Source organism: Chiloscyllium plagiosum, unplaced genomic scaffold (genome assembly GCF_037043375.1).
Source record: "Chiloscyllium plagiosum isolate Xiang-an unplaced genomic scaffold, Cpla_swu_hap1 HiC_scaffold_11, whole genome shotgun sequence".
Lineage (NCBI taxonomy): Eukaryota > Metazoa > Chordata > Chondrichthyes > Orectolobiformes > Hemiscylliidae > Chiloscyllium > Chiloscyllium plagiosum.
This window is the reverse complement of record NW_028270149.1, coordinates 76,781,427-76,805,614: the sequence shown is the minus strand read 5'-3', so window position 1 is coordinate 76,805,614 and position 24,188 is coordinate 76,781,427.

Below are 24,188 nucleotides of genomic sequence, written 5' to 3'. Positions count from 1 at the left end.
TAACAGTCCCTGAGCACAGGTCAGAGAGGGGTAATAGTCGCTGAGCACAGGTCAGAAAAGGGAAACAGTCCCTGAGCACAGGTCAGAGAGGAGAAACAGTCCCTGGGCACAGGTCAGAAAGTGCAAACAGTCCCTGAGCACACGTCAGAGAGAGGTAACAGTCCCTGAGCACAGGTCAGACAGGGGAAACAGTCCCTAAGCACAGGTCAGAGAGGGGTAACAGTCCCAGGCACATGTCAGAGAGGGGTAACATTCCCTGAGCACAGGTCAGAGAGGGGCAACAGTCCCATGCACAGGTCAGAGAGGGGTAACTGTCCCAGGCAAAGGTCAGAGAGGTGAATCAGTCCCTGAGCACAGGTCAGAGAGGGGTAACAGTCCCTGAGCACAGGTCAGAGAGGGATAACAGACCCAGGCACAGGTCAGAGAGGGGCAACAGTCCCTGAGCGCAGGTCAGAGAGGGGAACAGTCCCTTAGCACATGTCAGAGAGGTGAAACAGTCCTAGGCACAGTTCAGAGAGGGGTAACCAGTCCCAGGCACAGATCAGAGAGGGGTAACCAGTCCCAGGCACAGATCAGAGAGGGGCAACAGTCGCTGAGCACAGGTCAGAGGGGGGAAACAGTCCCTGAGCGCAGGTCAGAGAGGTGAAACAGTCCCAGGCACAGTTCAGAGAGGGGTAACCAGTCCCAGGCACAGATCAGAGAGGGGCAACAGTCGCTGAGCACAGGTCAGAGGGGGGAAACAGTCCCTGAGCGCAGGTCAGAGAGGGGAAGAGTCCCAGTCACAGCTCAGAGGGGGGAAACAGTCACTGAGCACAGGTCAGAGAGGGGTAACAGTCCCATGCACAGGTCAGAGAGTGGTATCTGTCCCAGGCACAGGTCAGAGATGGGTAACTGTCCCAGGCACAGGTCAGAGAGGGGAAACAGTCCCAGTCACAGCTCAGAGGGGGGAAACAGTCACTGAGCACAGGTCAGAGAGGGCTAACAGTCCCATACACAGGTCAGAGAGGGGTAACAGTCCCTGAGCACAGGTCAGAGATGGGTAACTGTCCCTGAGCACAGGTCAGAGTGGGGTAACAGTCCCTGAGCACAGGTCAGAGATGGGTAACTGTCCCAGGCACAGGTCAGAGATGGGTAACAGTCCCAGGCACAGGTCAGAGAGGGGTAACAGTCCCTGAGCACTGGTCAGAGAGGGGTAACAGTCCCTGAGCACAGGTCAGAGAGGGGTAACAGTCCCTGAGCACAGGTCAGAGTGGGATAGGGGTATGGGTGGTTGGCGCTTCGGCGGGATGGTGTGGACTTGTTGGGCCGAAGGGCCTGTTTCCACACTGTAAAGTAATCTAATCTAATCTAACAGTCCCAGGCAGAGGTCAGAGAGGGGTAACAGTCCCTGAGCACAGGTCAGAGAGGGAAACAGACCCAGGCAGAGGTCAGAGAGGGGAAACAGTCCCAGGCACATGTCAGAGAGGGGTAATAATACCTGAGCACAGGTCAGAGAGGAGCAACAGTCCCATGCACAGGTCAGAGAGGGGAAACAGTCCCTGAGCACAGGTCAGAGAGGGGTAACTTTCCCAGGCAAAGGTCAGAGAGGTGAATCAGTCCCTGAGCACAGGTCAGAGAGGGGAAACAGTCCCTGAGCACAGGTCAGAGAGGTGTAATAGTCCCTGAGCACAGGTCAGAAAGTGCAAACAGTCCCTGAGCACACGTCAGAGATAGGTAACAGTCCCTGAGCACAGGTCAGACAGGGGAAACAGTCCCTAAGCACAGGTCAGAGAGGGGTAACAGTCCCAGGCACATGTCAGAGAGGGGTAACATTCCCTGAGCACAGGTCAGAGAGGGGCAACAGTCCCATGCACAGGTCAGAGAGGGGTAACTGTCCCAGGCAAAGGTCAGAGAGGTGAATCAGTCCCTGAGCACAGGTCAGAGAGGGGTAACAGTCCCTGAGCACAGGTCAGAGAGGGATAACAGACCCAGGCACAGGTCAGAGAGGGGCAACAGTCCCTGAGCGCAGGTCAGAGAGGGGAACAGTCCCTTAGCACATGTCAGACAGGTGAAACAGTCCCAGGCACAGTTCAGAGAGGGGTAACCAGTCCCAGGCACAGATCAGAGAGGGGTAACCAGTCCCAGGCACAGATCAGAGAGGGGCAACAGTCGCTGAGCACAGGTCAGAGGGGGGAAACAGTCCCTGAGCGCAGGTCAGAGAGGTGAAACAGTCCCAGGCACAGTTCAGAGAGGGGTAACCAGTCCCAGGCACAGATCAGAGAGGGGCAACAGTCGCTGAGCACAGGTCAGAGGGGGGAAACAGTCCCTGAGCGCAGGTCAGAGAGGGGAACAGTCCCTGAGCACATGTCAGAGAGGTGAAACAGTCCCTGGGCACAGGTCAGAGAGAGGTAACAGTCCCTGACAACAGGTCAGAGAGGGATAACAGACCCAGGCACAGGTCAGAGAGGGGAAACAGTCACTGAGCACAGGTCAGAGGGGGGAAACAGTCCCTGAGCACAGGTCGGAGAGGGCTAACAGTCCCATGCACAGGTCAGAGAGGGGAAACAGTCCCTGAGCAGAGGTCAGAGAGTGGAAACAGTCCCTGAGCACAGGTCAGAGAGGTGAATCAGACCCTGAGCACAGGTCAGAAAGGGGAAACAGTCCCTGAGCACAGGTCAGAGACGGGTAACAGTCCCTGAGCACAGGTAAGGGTGAGAAAAAAGTCCCTGAGCACAGGTCAGAGAGGGGTAACAGTCCCTGAGCACAGGTCAGAGAGGGCTAACAGTCCCATGCACAGGTCAGAGAGGGGTAACTGTCCCAGGCAAAGGTCAGAGAGGTGAATCAGTGCCTGAGCACAGGTCAGAGAGAGGAAACAGTCCCTGAGCACAGGTCAGAGAGAGGTAACAGTCCCAGGCACAGGTCAGAGAGGGGTAACAGTCCCAGGCACAGTTCAGAGAGGGGTAACAGTCCCAGGCACATGTCCGAGAGGGGTAATAATCCCTGAGCACAGGTCAGAGAGGGCTAACAGTCCCATGCATAGGTCAGAGAGGGAAACAGATCCAGGCAGAGGTCAGAGAGGGGTAATAATACCTGAGCACAGGTCAGAGAGGGGCAACAGTCCCATGCACAGGTCAGAGAGGGGTAATAGTCCCTGAGCACAGGTCAGAAAGGTGAATCAGTCCCTGAGCACAGGTCAGAGAGAGGAAACAGTCCCTGAGCACAGGTCAGAGAGGGGTAACAGTCCCTGAGCACAGGTCAGAGAGAGGAACCAGTCCCTGAGCACAGGTCAGAGAGGGGTAACAGTCCCAGGCACAGTTCAGAGAGGGGTAACAGTCCCAGGCACAGTTCAGAGAGGGGAAACAGACCCAGGCAAAGGTCAGAGAGGTGAATCAGTCCCTGAGCACAGGTCAGAGAGGGGCAACAGTCCCATGCACAGGTCAGAGAGGGGAAACAGACCCAGGCAAAGGTCAGAGAGGTGAATCAGTCCCTGAGCACAGGTCAGAGAGGGGCAACAGTCCCATGCACAGGTCAGACAGGGGTAACTGTCCCAGGCAAAGGTCAGAGTGGTGAATCAGTCCCTGAGCACAGGTCAGAGAGAGGAAACAGTCCCTGAGCACAGGTCAGAGAGGGATAACAGTCCCTGACCACAGGTCAGAGAGGTGAAACAGTCCCAGGCACAGTTGAGAGAGGGGTAACCAGTCCCAGGCACAGATCAGAGAGGGGCAACAGTCGCTGAGCACAGGTCAGAGGGGGGAAACAGTCCCTGAGCGCAGGTCAGAGAGGGAAAGAGTCCCTGAGCACATGTCAGAGAGGTGAAACAGTCCCTGGGCACAGGTCAGAGAGGGATAACAGACCCAGGCACAGGTTAGAGAGGGGAAACAGTCCCAGTCACAGCTCAGAGGGGGGAAACAGTCACCGAGCACAGGTCAGAGGGGGGAAACAGTCCCTGAGCACAGATCAGAGAGGGCTAACAGTCCCATGCACAGGTCAGAGAGGTGAATCAGTCCCTGAGCACAGGTCAGAGAGTGGAAACAGTCCCTGAGCACAGGTCAGAGAGGTGAATCAGTCCCTGAGCACAGGTCAGAGAGTGGAAACAGTCCCTGAGCACAGGTCAGAGAGGGGTAACAGTCCCTGAGCACAGGTAAGGGTGAGAAAAAAGTCCCTGAGCACAGGTCAGAGAGGCAAAACAGTCCCTGAGCACAGGTCAGAGAGGGGTAACAGTCCAAGGCACAGTTCCGAGAGGAGTAACAGTCCCAGGTACATGTCAGAGAGGGGTAATAATCCCTGAGCACAGGTCAGAGAGGGGCAACAGTCCCATGCACAGGTCAGGGATAGGTAACTGTCCCAGGCAAACGTCAGAGAGGTGAATCAGTCCCTGAGCAAAGGTCAGAGAGAGGAAACAGTCCCATGCACAGGTCAGAGAGGTGAATCAGTCCCTGAGCACAGGTCAGAGAGTGGAAACAGTCCCTGAGCACAGGTCAGAGAGGTGAATCAGTCCCTGAGCACAGGTCAGAAAGGGGAAACAGTTCCTGACCACAGGTCAGAGAGTGGAAACAGTCCCATGCACAGGTCAGAGAGGTGAATCAGTCCCTGAGCACAGGTCAGAGAGTGGAAACAGTCCCTGAGCACACGTCAGAGAGGTGAATCAGTCCCTGAGCACAGGTTAGAGAGTGGAAACAGTCCCTGAGCACAGGTAAGGGTGAGAAAAAAGTCCCTGAGCACAGGTCAGAGAGGCGAAACAGTCCCAGGCACAGTTCCGAGAGGGGTAACAGTCCCAGGCACATGTCAGAGATGGGTAATAATACCTGAGAACAGGTCAGAAAGGTGAATCAGTCCCTGAGCACAGGTCAGAGAGGGGAAACAGTCCCTGAGCACAGGTCAGAGAGGTGTAATAGTTCCTGAGCACAGGTCAGAGAGGGCTAACAGTCCCATGCACAGGTCAGAGAGGGGTAACTGTCCCAGGCAAAGGTCAGAGAGGTGAATCAGTGCCTGAGCACAGGTCAGAGAGAGGAAACAGTCCCTGAGCACAGGTCAGAGAGAGGTAACAGTCCCAGGCACAGGTCAGAGAGGGGTAACAGTCCCAGGCACAGTTCAGAGAGGGGTAACAGTCCCAGGCACATGTCCGAGAGGGGTAATAATCCCTGAGCACAGGTCAGAGAGGGCTAACAGTCCCATGCATAGGTCAGAGAGGGAAACAGACCCAGGCAGAGGTCAGAGAGGGGTAATAATACCTGAGCACAGGTCAGAGAGGGGCAACAGTCCCATGCACAGGTCAGAGAGGGGTAATAGTCCCTGAGCACAGGTCAGAAAGGTGAATCAGTCCCTGAGCACAGGTCAGAGAGAGGAAACAGTCCCTGAGCACAGGTCAGAGAGGGGTAACAGTCCCTGAGCACAGGTCAGAGAGAGGAACCAGTCCCTGAGCACAGGTCAGAGAGGGGTAACAGTCCCAGGCACAGTTCAGAGAGGGGTAACAGTCCCAGGCACAGTTCAGAGAGGTGAATCAGTCCCTGAGCACAGGTCAGAGAGGGGCAACAGTCCCATGCACAGGTCAGAGAGGGGAAACAGACCCAGGCAAAGGTCAGAGAGGTGAATCAGTCCCTGAGCACAGGTCAGAGAGGGGCAACAGTCCCATGCACAGGTCAGAGAGGGGAAACAGACCCAGGCAAAGGTCAGAGAGGTGAATCAGTCCCTGAGCACAGGTCAGAGAGGGGCAACAGTCCCATGCACAGGTCAGAGAGGGGAAACAGACCCAGGCAAAGGTCAGAGAGGTGAATCAGTCCCTGAGCACAGGTCAGAGAGGGGCAACAGTCCCATGCACAGGTCAGACAGGGGTAACTGTCCAGGGCAAAGGTCAGAGTGGTGAATCAGTCCCTGAGCACAGGTCAGAGAGAGGAAACAGTCCCTGAGCACAGGTCAGAGAGGGATAACAGTCCCTGACCACAGGTCAGAGAGGTGAAACAGTCCCAGGCACAGTTGAGAGACGGGTAACCAGTCCCAGGCAAAGGTCAGAGAGGGGTAACTTTCCCAGGCAAAGGTCAGAGAGGTGAATCAGTGCCTGAGCACAGGTCAGAGAGAGGAAACAGTCCCTGAGCACAGGTCAGAGAGAGGTAACAGTCCCAGGCACAGGTCAGAGAGGGGTAACAGTCCCAGGCACAGTTCAGAGAGGGGTAACAGTCCCAGGCACATGTCCGAGAGGGGTAATAATCCCTGAGCACAGGTCAGAGAGGGCTAACAGTCCCATGCATAGGTCAGAGAGGGAAACAGACCCAGGCAGAGGTCAGAGAGGGGTAATAATACCTGAGCACAGGTCAGAGAGGGGCAACAGTCCCATGCACAGGTCAGAGAGGGGTAATAGTCCCTGAGCACAGGTCAGAAAGGTGAATCAGTCCCTGAGCACAGGTCAGAGAGAGGAAACAGTCCCTGAGCACAGGTCAGAGAGGGGTAACAGTCCCTGAGCACAGGTCAGAGAGAGGAACCAGTCCCTGAGCACAGGTCAGAGAGGGGTAACAGTCCCAGGCACAGTTCAGAGAGGGGTAACAGTCCCAGGCACATGTCAGAGAGGGGAAACAGACCCAGGCAAAGGTCAGAGAGGTGAATCAGTCCCTGAGCACAGGTCAGAGAGGGGCAACAGTCCCATGCACAGGTCAGAGAGGGGAAACAGACCCAGGCAAAGGTCAGAGAGGTGAATCAGTCCCTGAGCACAGGTCAGAGAGGGGCAACAGTCCCATGCACAGGTCAGACAGGGGTAACTGTCCCAGGCAAAGGTCAGAGTGGTGAATCAGTCCCTGAGCACAGGTCAGAGAGAGGAAACAGTCCCTGAGCACAGGTCAGAGAGGGATAACAGTCCCTGACCACAGGTCAGAGAGGTGAAACAGTCCCAGGCACAGTTGAGAGAGGGGTAACCAGTCCCAGGCACAGATCAGAGAGGGGCAACAGTCGCTGAGCACAGGTCAGAGGGGGGAAACAGTCCCTGAGCGCAGGTCAGAGAGGGGAAGAGTCCCTGAGCACATGTCAGAGAGGTGAAACAGTCCCTGGGCACAGGTCAGAGAGGGATAACAGACCCAGGCACAGGTTAGAGAGGGGAAACAGTCCCAGTCACAGCTCAGAGGGGGGAAACAGTCACCGAGCACAGGTCAGAGGGGGGAAACAGTCCCTGAGCACAGATCAGAGAGGGCTAACAGTCCCATGCACAGGTCAGAGAGGTGAATCAGTCCCTGAGCACAGGTCAGAGAGTGGAAACAGTCCCTGAGCACAGGTCAGAGAGGTGAATCAGTCCCTGAGCACAGGTCAGAGAGTGGAAACAGTCCCTGAGCACAGGTCAGAGAGGGGTAACAGTCCCTGAGCACAGGTAAGGGTGAGAAAAAAGTCCCTGAGCACAGGTCAGAGAGGCAAAACAGTCCCTGAGCACAGGTCAGAGAGGGGTAACAGTCCCTGAGCACAGGTAAGGGTGAGAAAAAAGTCCCGGAGCACAGGTCAGAGAGGCAAAACAGTCCCTGAACACAGGTCAGAGAGGGGCAACAGTCCCATGCACAGGTCAGAGATAGGTAACTGTCCCAGGCAAACGTCAGAGAGGTGAATCAGTCCCTGAGCACAGGTCAGAGAGAGGAAACAGTCCTATGCACAGGTCAGAGAGGTGAATCAGTCCCTGAGCACAGGTCAGAGAGTGGAAACAGTCCCTGAGCACAGGTCAGAGAGGTGAATCAGTCCCTGAGCACAGGTCAGAAAGGGGAAACAGTTCCTGACCACAGGTCAGAGAGTGGAAACAGTCCCATGCACAGGTCAGAGAGGTGAATCAGTCCCTGAGCACAGGTCAGAGAGTGGAAACAGTCCCTGAGCACACGTCAGAGAGGTGAATCAGTCCCTGAGCACAGGTTAGAGAGTGGAAACAGTCCCTGAGCACAGGTAAGGGTGAGAAAAAAGTCCCTGAGCACAGGTCAGAGAGGCGAAACAGTCCCAGGCACAGTTCCGAGAGGGGTAACAGTCCCAGGCACATGTCAGAGATGGGTAATAATACCTGAGAACAGGTCAGAAAGGTGAATCAGTCCCTGAGCACAGGTCAGAGAGGGGAAACAGTCCCTGAGCACAGGTCAGAGAGGTGTAATAGTTCCTGAGCACAGGTCAGAGAGGGCTAACAGTCCCATGCACAGGTCAGAGAGGGGTAACTGTCCCAGGCAAAGGTCAGAGAGGTGAATCAGTGCCTGAGCACAGGTCAGAGAGAGGTAACAGTCCCAGGCACAGGTCAGAGAGGGGTAACAGTCCCAGGCACAGTTCAGAGAGGGGTAACAGTCCCAGGCACATGTCCGAGAGGGGTAATAATCCCTGAGCACAGGTCAGAGAGGGCTAACAGTCCCATGCATAGGTCAGAGAGGGAAACAGACCCAGGCAGAGGTCGGAGAGGGGTAATAATACCTGAGTACAGGTCAGAGAGGGGCAACAGTCCCATGCACAGGTCAGAGAGGGGTAATAGTCCCTGAGCACAGGTCAGAAAGGTGAATCAGTCCCTGAGCACAGGTCAGAGAGAGGAAACAGTCCCTGAGCACAGGTCAGAGAGGGGTAACAGTCCCTGAGCACAGGTCAGAGAGAGGAACCAGTCCCTGAGCACAGGTCAGAGAGGGGTAACAGTCCCAGGCACAGTTCAGAGAGGGGTAACAGTCCCAGGCACATATCAGAGAGGGGAAACAGACCCAGGCAAAGGTCAGAGAGGTGAATCAGTCCCTGAGCACAGGTCAGAGAGGGGCAACAGTCCCATGCACAGGTCAGAGAGGGGAAACAGACCCAGGCAAAGGTCAGAGAGGTGAATCAGTCCCTGAGCACAGGTCAGAGAGGGGCAACAGTCCCATGCACAGGTCAGACAGGGGTAACTGCCCAGGGCAAAGGTCAGAGTGGTGAATCAGTCCCTGAGCACAGGTCAGAGAGAGGAAACAGTCCCTGAGCACAGGTCAGAGAGGGATAACAGTCCCTGACCACAGGTCAGAGAGGTGAAACAGTCCCAGGCACAGTTGAGAGAGGGGTAACCAGTCCCAGGCACAGATCAGAGAGGGGCAACAGTCGCTGAGCACAGGTCAGAGGGGGGAAACAGTCCCTGAGCGCCGGTCAGAGAGGGGAAGAGTCCCTGAGCACATGTCAGAGAGGTGAAACAGTCCCTGGGCACAGGTCAGAGAGGGATAACAGACCCAGGCACAGGTTAGAGAGGGGAAACAGTCCCAGTCACAGCTCAGAGGGGGGAAACAGTCACCGAGCACAGGTCAGAGGGGGGAAACAGTCCCTGAACACAGGTCGGAGAGGGCTAACTGTCCCATGCACAGGTCAGAGAGTTGGAACAGTCCCAGGCACAGGTCAGAGAGGGGTAACAGTCCCTGAGCACAGGTCAGAGAGGGGAAACAGTCCCTGAGCACAGATCAGAGAGGGCTAACAGTCCCATGCACAGGTCAGAGAGGTGAATCAGTCCCTGAGCACAGGTCAGAGAGTGGAAACAGTCCCTGAGCACAGGTCAGAGAGGTGAATCAGTCCCTGAGCACAGGTCAGAGAGTGGAAACAGTCCCTGAGCACAGGTCAGAGAGGGGTAACAGTCCCTGAGCACAGGTAAGGGTGAGAAAAAAGTCCCTGAGCACAGGTCAGAGAGGCGAAACAGTCCCTGAGCACAGGTCAGAGAGGGGTAACAGTCCCAGGCACAGTTCCGAGAGGGGTAACAGTCCCAGGTACATGTCAGAGAGGGGTAATAATCCCTGAGCACAGGTCAGAGAGGGGCAACAGTCCCATGCACAGGTCAGAGATAGGTAACTGTCCCAGGCAAACGTCAGAGAGGTGAATCAGTCCCTGAGCACAGGTCAGAGAGTGGAAACAGTCCCTGAGCACAGGTCAGAGAGGTGAATCAGTCCCTGAGCACAGGTCAGAAAGGGGAAACAGTTCCTGACCACAGGTCAGAGAGTGGAAACAGTCCCATGCACAGGTCAGAGAGGTGAATCAGACCCTGAGCACAGGTCAGAGAGTGGAAACAGTCCCTGAGCACACGTCAGAGAGGTGAATCAGTCCCTGAGCACAGGTTAGAGAGTGGAAACAGTCCCTGAGCACAGGTAAGGGTGAGAAAAAAGTCCCTGAGCACAGGTCAGAGAGGCGAAACAGTCCCAGGCACAGTTCCGAGAGGGGTAACAGTCCCAGGCACATGTCAGAGATGGGTAATAATACCTGAGAACAGGTCAGAAAGGTGAATCAGTCCCTGAGCACAGGTCAGAGAGGGGAAACAGTCCCTGAGCACAGGTCAGAGAGGTGTAATAGTTCCTGAGCACAGGTCAGAAAGTGCAAACAGTCCCTGAGCACACGTCAGAGAGAGGTAACAGTCCCTGACCACAGGTCAGACAGGGGAAACAGTCCCTAAGCACAGGTCAGAGAGGGGTAACAGTCCCAGGCACATGTCAGAGAGGGGTAACGTTCCCTGAGCACAGGTCAGAGAGGGGCAACAGTCCCATGCACAGGTCAGAGAGGGGTAACTGTCCCAGGCAAAGGTCAGAGAGGTGAATCAGTCCCTGAGCACAGGTCAGAGAGAGGAAACAGTCCCTGAGCACAGGTCAGAGAGGGGTAACTGTCCCAGGCAAAGGTCAGAGAGGGGAAACTGTCCCAGGCAAAGGTCAGAGAGGGGCAACAGTCCCATGCACAGGTCAGAGAGGGGTAACTGTCCCAGGCAAAGGTCAGAGAGGGGAAACAGTCCCTGGGCACAGGTCAGAGAGGTGAATCAGTCCCTGAGCACAGGTCAGAGAGTGGAAACAGTCCCTGAGCACAGGTCAGAGAGGTGAATCAGTCCCTGAGCACGGGTCAGAGAGAGGTAACAGTCCCAGGCACAGGTCAGAGAGGCGTAACAGTCCCAGGCACCTGTCCGAGAGGGGTAATAATCCCTGAGCACAGGTCAGAGAGGGGAAACAGTCCCAGGCACAGGTCGGAGAGGGCTAACAGTCCCATGCACAGGTCAGAGAGGGGTAACAGTCCCTGAGCACAGATCAGAGAGGGATAATAGTCCCATGCACAGGTCAGAGAGTGGAAACAGTCCCTGAGCACAGGTCAGAGAGGGGAAACAGTCCCTGAGCACAGGTCAGAGAGGGGAAACAGTCCCTGAGCACAAGTCAGAGAGGGATAACAGTCCCTGACCACAGGTCAGAGAGGTGAAACAGTCCCAGGCACAGTTGAGAGAGGGGTAACCAGTCCCAGGCACAGATCAGAGAGGGGCAACAGTCGCTGAGCACAGGTCAGAGGGGGGAAACAGTCCCTGAGCGCCGGTCAGAGAGGGGAAGAGTCCCTGAGCACATGTCAGAGAGGTGAAACAGTCCCTGGGCACAGGTCAGAGAGGGATAACAGACCCAGGCACAGGTTAGAGAGGGGAAACAGTCCCAGTCACAGCTCAGAGGGGGGAAACAGTCACCGAGCACAGGTCAGAGGGGGGAAACAGTCCCTGAACACAGGTCGGAGAGGGCTAACTGTCCCATGCACAGGTCAGAGAGTTGGAACAGTCCCAGGCACAGGTCAGAGAGGGGTAACAGTCCCTGAGCACAGGTCAGAGAGGGGAAACAGTCCCTGAGCACAGATCAGAGAGGGCTAACAGTCCCATGCACAGGTCAGAGAGGTGAATCAGTCCCTGAGCACAGGTCAGAGAGTGGAAACAGTCCCTGAGCACAGGTCAGAGAGGTGAATCAGTCCCTGAGCACAGGTCAGAGAGTGGAAACAGTCCCTGAGCACAGGTCAGAGAGGGGTAACAGTCCCTGAGCACAGGTAAGGGTGAGAAAAAAGTCCCTGAGCACAGGTCAGAGAGGCGAAACAGTCCCTGAGCACAGGTCAGAGAGGGGTAACAGTCCCAGGCACAGTTCCGAGAGGGGTAACAGTCCCAGGTACATGTCAGAGAGGGGTAATAATCCCTGAGCACAGGTCAGAGAGGGGCAACAGTCCCATGCACAGGTCAGAGATAGGTAACTGTCCCAGGCAAACGTCAGAGAGGTGAATCAGTCCCTGAGCACAGGTCAGAGACTGGAAACAGTCCCTGAGCACAGGTCAGAGAGGTGAATCAGTCCCTGAGCACAGGTCAGAAAGGGGAAACAGTTCCTGACCACAGGTCAGAGAGTGGAAACAGTCCCATGCACAGGTCAGAGAGGTGAATCAGTCCCTGAGCACAGGTCAGAGAGTGGAAACAGTCCCTGAGCACACGTCAGAGAGGTGAATCAGTCCCTGAGCACAGGTTAGAGAGTGGAAACAGTCCCTGAGCACAGGTAAGGGTGAGAAAAAAGTCCCTGAGCACAGGTCAGAGAGGCGAAACAGTCCCAGGCACAGTTCCGAGAGGGGTAACAGTCCCAGGCACATGTCAGAGATGGGTAATAATACCTGAGAACAGGTCAGAAAGGTGAATCAGTCCCTGAGCACAGGTCAGAGAGGGGAAACAGTCCCTGAGCACAGGTCAGAGAGGTGTAATAGTTCCTGAGCACAGGTCAGAAAGTGCAAACAGTCCCTGAGCACACGTTAGAGAGAGGTAACAGTCCCTGACCACAGGTCAGACAGGGGAAACAGTCCCTAAGCACAGGTCAGAGAGGGGTAACAGTCCCAGGCACATGTCAGAGAGGGGTAACGTTCCCTGAGCACAGGTCAGAGAGGGGCAACAGTCCCATGCACAGGTCAGAGAGGGGTAACTGTCCCAGGCAAAGGTCAGAGAGGTGAATCAGTCCCTGAGCACAGGTCAGAGAGAGGAAACAGTCCCTGAGCACAGGTCAGAGAGGGGTAACTGTCCCAGGCAAAGGTCAGAGAGGGGAAACTGTCCCAGGCAAAGGTCAGAGAGGGGCAACAGTCCCATGCACAGGTCAGAGAGGGGTAACTGTCCCAGGCAAAGGTCAGAGAGGGGAAACAGTCCCTGGGCACAGGTCAGAGAGGTGAATCAGTCCCTGAGCACAGGTCAGAGAGTGGAAACAGTCCCTGAGCACAGGTCAGAGAGGTGAATCAGTCCCTGAGCACGGGTCAGAGAGAGGTAACAGTCCCAGGCACAGGTCAGAGAGGCGTAACAGTCCCAGGCACCTGTCCGAGAGGGGTAATAATCCCTGAGCACAGGTCAGAGAGGGGAAACAGTCCCAGGCACAGGTCGGAGAGGGCTAACAGTCCCATGCACAGGTCAGAGAGGGGTAACAGTCCCTGAGCACAGGTCAGAGAGGGATAATAGTCCCATGCACAGGTCAGAGAGTGGAAACAGTCCCTGAGCACAGGTCAGAGAGGGGAAACAGTCCCTGAGCACAGGTCAGAGAGGGGAAACAGTCCCTGAGCACAGGTCAGAGAGTGGAAACAGTCCCTGAGCACAAGTAAGGGTGAGAAAAAAGTACCTGAGCACAGGTCAGAGAGGGGTAACAGTCCCAGGCACAGTTCCGAGAGGGGTAACAGTCCCAGGGACATGTCAGAGAGGGGTAATAATCCCTGAGCACAGGTCAGAGAGGGGCAACAGTCCCATGCACAGGTGAGAGAGGGGTAACTGTCCCAGGCAAAGGTCAGAGTGGTGAATCAGTCCCTGAGCACAGGTCAGAGAGAGGAAACAGTCCCTGAGCACAGGTCAGAGAGGGGTAACAGTCCCAGGCACAGGTCAGAGAGGGTTAACAGTCCCAGGCACTGGCCAGAGAGGGGCAACAGTCACTGAGCACAGGTCAGAGGGGGGAAACAGTCCCAGGCACAGGTCAGAGAGGGGAAACAGTCCCAGGCACAGGTCAGAGAGGGCTAACAGTCCCATGCACAGGTCAGAGAGGGGTAACTGTCCCTGAGCACAGGTCGGAGAGGTGAAACAGTCCCTGGGCACAGGTCAGAGAGGGGTAACAGTCCCTGACAGCAGGTCAGAGAGGGATAACAGACCCAGGCACAGGTCAGAGAGGGGAAACAGTCCCAGGCACAGGTCAGAGAGGGGAAACAGTCCCAGTCACAGCTCAGAGGGGGGAAACAGTCACTGAGCACAGGTCAGAGGGGGAAACAGTCCCTGAACACAGGTCGGAGAGGGCTAACTGTCCCATGCACAGGTCAGAGAGTTGGAACAGTCCAGGCACAGGTCAGAGAGGGGTAACAGTCCCTGAGCACAGGTCAGAGAGGGGAAACAGTCCCTGAGCACAGATCAGAGAGGGCTAACAGTCCCATGCACAGGTCAGAGAGGTGAATCAGTCCCTGAGCACAGGTCAGAGAGTGGAAACAGTCCCTGAGCACAGGTCAGAGAGGTGAATCAGTCCCTGAGCACAGGTCAGAGAGTGGAAACAGTCCCTGAGCACAGGTAAGGGTGAGAAAAAAGTCCCTGAGCACAGGTCAGAGAGGCAAAACAGTCCCTGAGCACAGGTCAGAGAGGGGTAACAGTCCCAGGCACAGTTCCGAGAGGGGTAACAGTCCCAGGGACATGTCAGAGAGGGGTAATAATCCCTGAACACAGGTCAAAGAGGGGCAACAGTCCCATGCACCGGTCAGAGAGGGGTAACTGTCCCAGGCAAAGGTCAGAGAGGTGAATCAGTCCCTGAGCACAGGTCAGAGAGGCGTAACAGTCCCAGGCACCTGTCCGAGAGGGGTAATAATCCCTGAGCACAGGTCAGAGAGGGGAAACAGTCCCAGGCACAGGTCGGAGAGGGCTAACAGTCCCATGCACAGGTCAGAGAGGGGTAACAGTCCCTGAGCACAGGTCAGAGAGGGATAATAGTCCCATGCACAGGTCAGAGAGTGGAAACAGTCCCTGAGCACAGGTCAGAGAGGGGAAACAGTCCCTGAGCACAGGTCAGAGAGGGGAAACAGTCCCTGAGCACAGGTCAGAGAGTGGAAACAGTCCCTGAGCACAAGTAAGGGTGAGAAAAAAGTACCTGAGCACAGGTCAGAGAGGGGTAACAGTCCCAGGCACAGTTCCGAGAGGGGTAACAGTCCCAGGGACATGTCAGAGAGGGGTAATAATCCCTGAGCACAGGTCAGAGAGGGGCAACAGTCCCATGCACAGGTGAGAGATGGGTAACTGTCCCAGGCAAAGGTCAGAGTGGTGAATCAGTCCCTGAGCACAGGTCAGAGAGAGGAAACAGTCCCTGAGCACAGGTCAGAGAGAGGAAACAGTCCCTGAGCACAGGTCAGAGAGGGGTAACAGTCCCAGGCACAGTTCAGAGAGGGTTAACAGTCCCAGGCACAGGTCAGAGAGGGGTAACAGTCCCAGGCACAGGTCAGAGAGGGTTAACAGTCCCAGGCACTGGCCAGAGAGGGGCAACAGTCACTGAGCACAGGTCAGAGGGGGGAAACAGTCCCAGGCACAGGTCAGAGAGGGGAAACAGTCCCAGGCACAGGTCAGAGAGGGCTAACAGTCCCATGCACAGGTCAGAGAGGGGTAACTGTCCCTGAGCACAGGTCGGAGAGGTGAAACAGTCCCTGGGCACAGGTCAGAGAGGGGTAACAGTCCCTGACAGCAGGTCAGAGAGGGATAACAGACCCAGGCACAGGTCAGAGAGGGGAAACAGTCCCAGGCACAGGTCAGAGAGGGGAAACAGTCCCAGTCACAGCTCAGAGGGGGGAAACAGTCACTGAGCACAGGTCAGAGGGGGAAACAGTCCCTGAACACAGGTCGGAGAGGGCTAACTGTCCCATGCACAGGTCAGAGAGTTGGAACAGTCCAGGCACAGGTCAGAGAGGGGTAACAGTCCCTGAGCACAGGTCAGAAAGGGGAAACAGTCCCTGAGCACAGATCAGAGAGGGCTAACAGTCCCATGCACAGGTCAGAGAGGTGAATCAGTCCCTGAGCACAGGTCAGAGAGTGGAAACAGTCCCTGAGCACAGGTCAGAGAGGTGAATCAGTCCCTGAGCACAGGTCAGAGAGTGGAAACAGTCCCTGAGCACAGGTAAGGGTGAGAAAAAAGTCCCTGAGCACAGGTCAGAGAGGCAAAACAGTCCCTGAGCACAGGTCAGAGAGGGGTAACAGTCCCAGGCACAGTTCCGAGAGGGGTAACAGTCCCAGGGACATGTCAGAGAGGGGTAATAATCCCTGAAACAGGTCAGAGAGGGGCAACAGTCCCATGCACAGGTCAGAGAGGGGTAACTGTCCCAGGCAAAGGTCAGAGAGGTGAATCAGTCCCTGAGCACAGGTCAGAGAGGTGAATCAGTCCCTGAGCACAGGTCAGAGAGAGGAAACAGTCCCTGAGCACAGGTCAGAGAGGGATAATTGTCCCTGAGCACAGGTCAGAGAGGGCTAACAGTCCCATGCACAGGTCAGAGAAGGGAAACAGTCCCAGTCACAGCTCAGAGGGGGGAAACAGTCACTGAGCACATGTCAGAGGGGGGAAACAGTCCCTGAACACAGGTCGGAGAGGGGAAACAGTCCCAGTCACAGCTCAGAGGGGGGAAACAGTCACTGAGCACATGTCAGAGAGGGGAAACAGTCGCATGCACAGGTCAGAGAGGGGTAACAGTCCCTGAGCACAGGTAAGGGTGAGAAAAAAGTCCCTGAGCACAGGTCAGAGAGGGGAAACAGTCCCTGAGCACAGGTCAGAGAGGGGTAACAGTCCCAGGCACATGTCAGAGAGGGGTAATAATCCATGAGCACAGGTCAGAGAGGGGAAACAGTCCCATGCACAGGTCAGAGAGGGGTAACTGTCCCAGGCAAAGGTCAGAGAGGTGAATCAGTCCCTGAGCACAGGTCAGAGAGAGGAAACAGTCCCTGAGCCTGGGTCAGAGAGGGGTAACAGTCCCAGGCACTTGTCCGAGAGGGGTAATAATCCCTGAGCACAGGTCAGAGAGGGCTAACAGTCCCATGCACAGGTCAGAGAGGGAAACAGACCCAGGCACAGGTCAGAGAAGGGAAACAGTCCCAGTCACAGCTCAGAGGGGGGAAACAGTCACTGAGCACATGTCAGAGGGGGGAAACAGTCCCTGAACACAGGTCGGAGAGGGCTAACTGTCCCATGCACAGGTCAGAGAGTGGTAACAGTCCCAGGCACAGGTCAGAGAGGGGTAACAGTCCCTGAGCACAGGTCAGAGAGGGGTAACAGTCCCATGCACAGGTCAGAGAGGTGAATCAGTCCCTGAGCACAGGTCAGAGAGTGGAAACAGTCCCTGAGCACAGGTCAGAGAGAGGTAACAGTCCCTGAGCACAGGTCAGAGAGGGGTAATAGTCACTGAGCAGAGGTCAGAAAAGGGAAACAGTCCCTGAGCACAGGTCAGAGAGGTGAAACAGTCCCTGGGCACAGGTCAGAGAGGGATAACAGACCCAGGCACAGGTCAGAGAGGGGAAACAGTCCCAGGCACAGGTCAGAGGGGGGTAACAGTCCCTGAGCACAGGTAAGGGTGAGAAAAAAGTCCCTGAGCACAGGTCAGAGAGGGGTAACAGTCCCAGGCACAGTTCCGAGAGGGGTAACAGTCCCAGGCACATGTCAGAGAGGGGCAACAGTCCCTGAGCACATGTCAGAGAGGTGAAACAGTCCCTGAGCACAGGTCAGAGAGAGGTAACAGTCCCTGAGCACAGGTCAGAGAGGGGAAACAGTTCCTGAGCGCAGGTCAGAGAGGGGAACAGTCCCTGAGCACATGTCAGAGAGGGGAAACAGTCCCATGCACAGTTCAGAGAGGGGTAACCAGTCCTAGGCACATGTCAGAGAGGGGAAACAGTCCCAGGCACTGGCCAGAGAGGGGCAACAGTCACTGAGCACAGGTCAGAGGGGGGAAACAATCCCCGAGCACAGGTCAGAGAGGGGTAACAGTCCCAGGCACATGTCAGAGAGGGGTAATAATCCATGAGCACAGGTCAGAGAGGGCTAACAGTCCCATGCACAAGTCAGAGAGGGGTAACTGTCCCTGAGCACAGGTCAGAGAGGGGAAACAGTCCCTGAGCACAGGTCAGAGAGGGGTAACTGTCCCTGAGCACAGGTCAGAGAGGGGAAACAGTCCCTGAGCACAGGTCAGAGAGGGGAAACAGTCCCTGAGCACAGGTCAGAGAGGGCTAACAGTCCCATACACAGGTCAGAGAGGGAAACAGCCCCAGGCACAGGTCAGAGAGGGGATACAGTCACTGAGCACAGGTTAGAGAGGGGTAACAGTCCCTGAGCACAGGTCAGAGAGAGGAAACAGTCCCAGGGCACAGGTCAGAGAGGGGAAACTGTCCCTGAGCACAGGTCAGAAAGGGGTAACAGTCCCAGACACAGGTCAGGGAGGTGTAACAGTCCCTGAGCACTGGTCAGAGAGGGGTAACAGTCCCTGAGCACAGGTCAGAGAGGGGTAACAGTCCCTGAGCACAGGTCAGAGAGGGATAGGGGTATGGGTGGTTGGCGCTTCGGCGGGGCAGTGTGGACTTGTTGGGCCGAAGGGCCTGTTTCCACACTGTAAAGTAATCTAATCTAATCTAACAGTCCCAGGCAGAGGTCAGAGAGGGGTAACAGTCCCTGAGCACAGGTCAGAGAGGGGAACAGTCCATGAGCACAGGTCAGAGAGGGGTAACAGTCCCTGAGCACAGGTCAGAGAGGGGAAACAGACCCAGGCAGAGGTCAGAGAGGGGAAACAGTCCCAGGCACATGTCAGAGAGGGGTAATAATACCTGAGCACAGGTTAGAAAGGTGAATCAGCCCCTGAGCACAGGTCAGAGAGGGGAAACAGTCCCTGAGCACAGGTCAGAGAGGTGTAATAGTCCCTGAGCACAGGTCAGAAAGTGCAAACAGTCCCTGAGCACACGTCAGAGAGAGGTAACAGTCCCTGACCACAGTTTAGACAGGGGAAACAGTCCCTAAGCACAGGTCAGAGAGGGGTAACAGTCCCAGGCACATGTCAGAGAGGGGTAACGTTCCCTGAGCACAGGTCAGAGAGGGGCAACAGTCCCATGCACAGGTCAGAGAGGGGTAACTGTCCCAGGCAAAGGTCAGAGAGGTGAATCAGTCCCTGAGCACAGGTCAGAGAGGGGTAACAGTCCCTGAGCACAGGTCAGAGAGGGATAACAGTCCCAGGCACAGGTCAGAGAGGGGAAACAGTCCCAGGCACAGGTCAGAGAGGGGAAACAGTCCCAGGCACAGGTCAGAGAGGGGCAACAGTCGCTGAGCACAGGTCAGAGGGGGGAAAGAGTCCCTGAGCGCAGGTCAGAGAGGGGAACAGTCCCTTAGCACATGTCAGAGAGGTGAAACAGTCCCAGGCACAGTTCAGAGAGGGGTAACCAGCCCCAGGCACAGATCAGAGAGGGGCAACAGTCGCTGAGCACAGGTCAGAGGGGGGAAACAGTCCCTGAGCGCAGGTCAGAGAGGGGAACAGTCCCTGAGCACATGTCAGAGAGGTGAAACAGTCCCTGGGCACAGGTCAGAGAGGGATAACAGACCCAGGCACAGGTCAGAGAGGGGAAACAGTCCCAGGCACAGGTCAGAGAGGGGAAACAGTCCCAGGCACAGCTCAGAGGGGGGAAACAGTCACTGAGCACAGGTCAGAGAGGGCTAACAGTCCCATGCACAGGTCAGAGAGGGGTAACAGTCCCTGAGCACAGGTCAGAGAGGGGAAACAGTACCCTGAGCACAGGTCAGAGAGAGGAAACAGTCCCATGCACAGGTCAGAGAGGTGAATCAGTCCCTGAGCACAGGTCAGAGAGTGGAAACAGTCCCTGAGCACAGGTCAGAGAGGTGAATCAGTCCCTGAGCACAGGTCAGAAAGGGGAAACAGTTCCTGACCACAGGTCAGAGAGTGGAAACAGTCCCATGCACAGGTCAGAGAGGTGAATCAGTCCCTGAGCACAGGTCAGAGAGTGGAAACAGTCCCTGAGCACACGTCAGAGAGGTGAATCAGTCCCTGAGCACAGGTCAGAGAGTGGAAACAGTCCCTGAGCACAGGTCAGAGAGGTGAATCAGTCCCTGAGCACAGGTCAGAGAGTGGAAACAGTCCCTGAGCACACGTCAGAGAGGTGAATCAGTCCCTGAGCACAGGTTAGAGAGTGGAAACAGTCCCTGAGCACAGGTAAGGGTGAGGAAAAAGTCCCTTAGCACAGGTCAGAGAGGCGAAACAGTCCCAGGCACAGTTCCGAGAGGGGTAACAGTCCCAGGCACATGTCAGAGAGGGGTAATAATACCTGAGCACAGGTCAGAAAGGTGAATCAGTCCCTGAGCACAGGTCAGAGAGGGGAAACAGTCCCTGAGCACAGGTCAGAGAGGTGTAATAGTCCCTGAGCACAGGTCAGAAAGTGCAAACAGTCCCTGAGCACACGTCAGAGAGAGGTAACAGTCCCTGACCACAGGTCAGACAGGGGAAACAGTCCCTAAGCACAGGTCAGAGAGGGGTAACAGTCCCAGGCACATGTCAGAGAGGGGTAACGTTCCCTGAGCACAGGTCAGAGAGGGGCAACAGTCCCATGCACAGGTCAGAGAGGGATAATTGTCCCTGAGCACAGGTCAGAGAGGGGAAACAGTTGCATGCACAGGTCAGAGAGGGGTAACAGTCCCTGAGCACAGGTAAGGGAGGGGTAACTGTCCCAGGCAAAGGTCAGAGAGGGGAAACTGTCCCAGGCAAAGGTCAGAGAGGGGCAACAGTCCCATGCACAGGTCAGAGAGGGGTAACTGTCCCAGGCAAAGGTCAGAGAGGGGAAACAGTCCCTGGGCACAGGTCAGAGAGGTGAATCAGTCCCATGCACAGGTCAGAGAGGTGAATCAGTCCCTGAGCACAGGTCAGAGAGTGGAAACAGTCCCTGAGCACAGGTCAGAGAGGTGAATCAGTCCCTGAGCACAGGTCAGAAAGGGGAAACAGTTCCTGACCACAGGTCAGAGAGTGGAAACAGTCCCATGCACAGGTCAGAGAGGTGAATCAGTCCCTGAGCACAGGTCAGAGAGTGGAAACAGTCCCTGAGCACAGGTCAGAGAGGTGAATCAGTCCCTGAGCACAGGTCAGAGAGTGGAAACAGTCCCTGAGCACACGTCAGAGAGGTGAATCAGTCCCTGAGCACAGGTTAGAGAGTGGAAACAGTCCCTGAGCACAGGTAAGGGTGAGGAAAAAGTCCCTTAGCACAGGTCAGAGAGGCGAAACAGTCCCAGGCACAGTTCCGAGAGGGGTAACAGTCCCAGGCACATGTCAGAGAGGGGTAATAATACCTGAGCACAGGTCAGAAAGGTGAATCAGTCCCTGAGCACAGGTCAGAGAGGGGAAACAGTCCCTGAGCACAGGTCAGAGAGGTGTAATAGTCCCTGAGCACAGGTCAGAAAGTGCAAACAGTCCCTGAGCACACGTCAGAGAGAGGTAACAGTCCCTGACCACAGGTCAGACAGGGGAAACAGTCCCTAAGCACAGGTCAGAGAGGGGTAACAGTCCCAGGCACATGTCAGAGAGGGGTAACGTTCCCTGAGCACAGGTCAGAGAGGGGCAACAGTCCCATGCACAGGTCAGAGAGGGATAATTGTCCCTGAGCACAGGTCAGAGAGGGGAAACAGTTGCATGCACAGGTCAGAGAGGGGTAACAGTCCCTGAGCACAGGTAAGGGAGGGGTAACTGTCCCAGGCAAAGGTCAGAGAGGGGAAACTGTCCCAGGCAAAGGTCAGAGAGGGGCAACAGTCCCATGCACAGGTCAGAGAGGGGTAACTGTCCCAGGCAAAGGTCAGAGAGGGGAAACAGTCCCTGGGCACAGGTCAGAGAGGTGAATCAGTCCCTGAGCACAGGTCAGAGAGTGGAAACAGTCCCTGAGCACAGGTCAGAGAGGTGAATCAGTCCCTGAGCACGGGTCAGAGAGAGGTAACAGTCCCAGGCACAGGTCAGAGAGGCGTAACAGTCCCAGGAACTTGTCCGAGAGGGGTAATAATCCCTGAGCACAGGTCAGAGAGGGGAAACAGTCCCAGGCACAGGTCAGAGAAGGGAAACAGTCCCAGTCACAGCTCAGAGGGGGCAAACAGTTACTGAGCACAGGTCAGATGGGGGAAACAGTCCCTGAACACAGGTCGGAGAGGGCTAACAGTCCCATGCACAGGTCAGAGAGGGGTAACAGTCCCTGAGCACAGGTCAGAGAGGGGAAACAGTCCCTGAGCACAGGTCAGAGAGGGATAACAGTCCCTGAGCACAGGTCAGAGAGGGGTAACAGTCCCAGGCACATGTCAGAGAGGGGTAATAATCCATGAGCACAGGTCAGAGAGGGCTAACAGTCCCATGCACAAGTCAGAGAGGGGTAACTGTCCCTGAGCACAGGTCAGAGAGGGGAAACAGTCCCTGAGCACAGGTCAGAGAGGGGTAACTGTCCCTGAGCACAGGTCAGAGAGGGGAAACAGTCCCTGAGCACAGGTCAGAGAGGGGAAACAGTCCCTGAGCACAGGTCAGAGAGGGCTAACAGTCCCATACACAGGTCAGAGAGGGAAACAGCCCCAGGCACAGGTCAGAGAGGGGATACAGTCACTGAGCACAGGTTAGAGAGGGGTAACAGTCCCTGAGCACAGGTCAGAGAGAGGAAACAGTCCCAGGGCACAGGTCAGAGAGGGGAAACTGTCCCTGAGCACAGGTCAGAAAGGGGTAACAGTCCCAGACACAGGTCAGGGAGGTGTAACAGTCCCTGAGCACTGGTCAGAGAGGGGTAACAGTCCCTGAGCACAGGTCAGAGAGGGGTAACAGTCCCTGAGCACAGGTCAGAGAGGGATAGGGGTATGGGTGGTTGGCGCTTCGGCGGGGCAGTGTGGACTTGTTGGGCCGAAGGGCCTGTTTCCACACTGTAAAGTAATCTAATCTAATCTAACAGTCCCAGGCAGAGGTCAGAGAGGGGTAACAGTCCCTGAGCACAGGTCAGAGAGGGGAACAGTCCATGAGCACAGGTCAGAGAGGGGTAACAGTCCCTGAGCACAGGTCAGAGAGGGGAAACAGACCCAGGCAGAGGTCAGAGAGGGGAAACAGTCCCAGGCACATGTCAGAGAGGGGTAATAATACCTGAGCACAGGTTAGAAAGGTGAATCAGCCCCTGAGCACAGGTCAGAGAGGGGAAACAGTCCCTGAGCACAGGTCAGAGAGGTGTAATAGTCCCTGAGCACAGGTCAGAAAGTGCAAACAGTCCCTGAGCACACGTCAGAGAGAGGTAACAGTTCCTGACCACAGTTTAGACAGGGGAAACAGTCCCTAAGCACAGGTCAGAGAGGGGTAACAGTCCCAGGCACATGTCAGAGAGGGGTAACGTTCCCTGAGCACAGGTCAGAGAGGGGCAACAGTCCCATGCACAGGTCAGAGAGGGGTAACTGTCCCAGGCAAAGGTCAGAGAGGTGAATCAGTCCCTGAGCACAGGTCAGAGAGGGGTAACAGTCCCTGAGCACAGGTCAGAGAGGGATAACAGTCCCAGGCACAGGTCAGAGAGGGGAAACAGTCCCAGGCACAGGTCAGAGAGGGGAAACAGTCCCAGGCACAGGTCAGAGAGGGGCAACAGTCGCTGAGCACAGGTCAGAGGGGGGAAAGAGTCCCTGAGCGCAGGTCAGAGAGGGGAACAGTCCCTTAGCACATGTCAGAGAGGTGAAACAGTCCCAGGCACAGTTCAGAGAGGGGTAACCAGCCCCAGGCACAGATCAGAGAGGGGCAACAGTCGCTGAGCACAGGTCAGAGGGGGGAAACAGTCCCTGAGCGCAGGTCAGAGAGGGGAACAGTCCCTGAGCACATGTCAGAGAGGTGAAACAGTCCCTGGGCACAGGTCAGAGAGGGATAACAGACCCAGGCACAGGTCAGAGAGGGGAAACAGTCCCAGGCACAGGTCAGAGAGGGGAAACAGTCCCAGGCACAGCTCAGAGGGGGGAAACAGTCACTGAGCACAGGTCAGAGAGGGCTAACAGTCCCATGCACAGGTCAGAGAGGGGTAACAGTCCCTGAGCACAGGTCAGAGAGGGGAAACAGTACCCTGAGCACAGGTCAGAGAGAGGAAACAGTCCCATGCACAGGTCAGAGAGGTGAATCAGTCCCTGAGCACAGGTCAGAGAGTGGAAACAGTCCCTGAGCACAGGTCAGAGAGGTGAATCAGTCCCTGAGCACAGGTCAGAAAGGGGAAACAGTTCCTGACCACAGGTCAGAGAGTGGAAACAGTCCCATGCACAGGTCAGAGAGGTGAATCAGTCCCTGAGCACAGGTCAGAGAGTGGAAACAGTCCCTGAGCACACGTCAGAGAGGTGAATCAGTCCCTGAGCACAGGTCAGAGAGTGGAAACAGTCCCTGAGCACAGGTCAGAGAGGTGAATCAGTCCCTGAGCACAGGTCAGAGAGTGGAAACAGTCCCTGAGCACACGTCAGAGAGGTGAATCAGTCCCTGAGCAC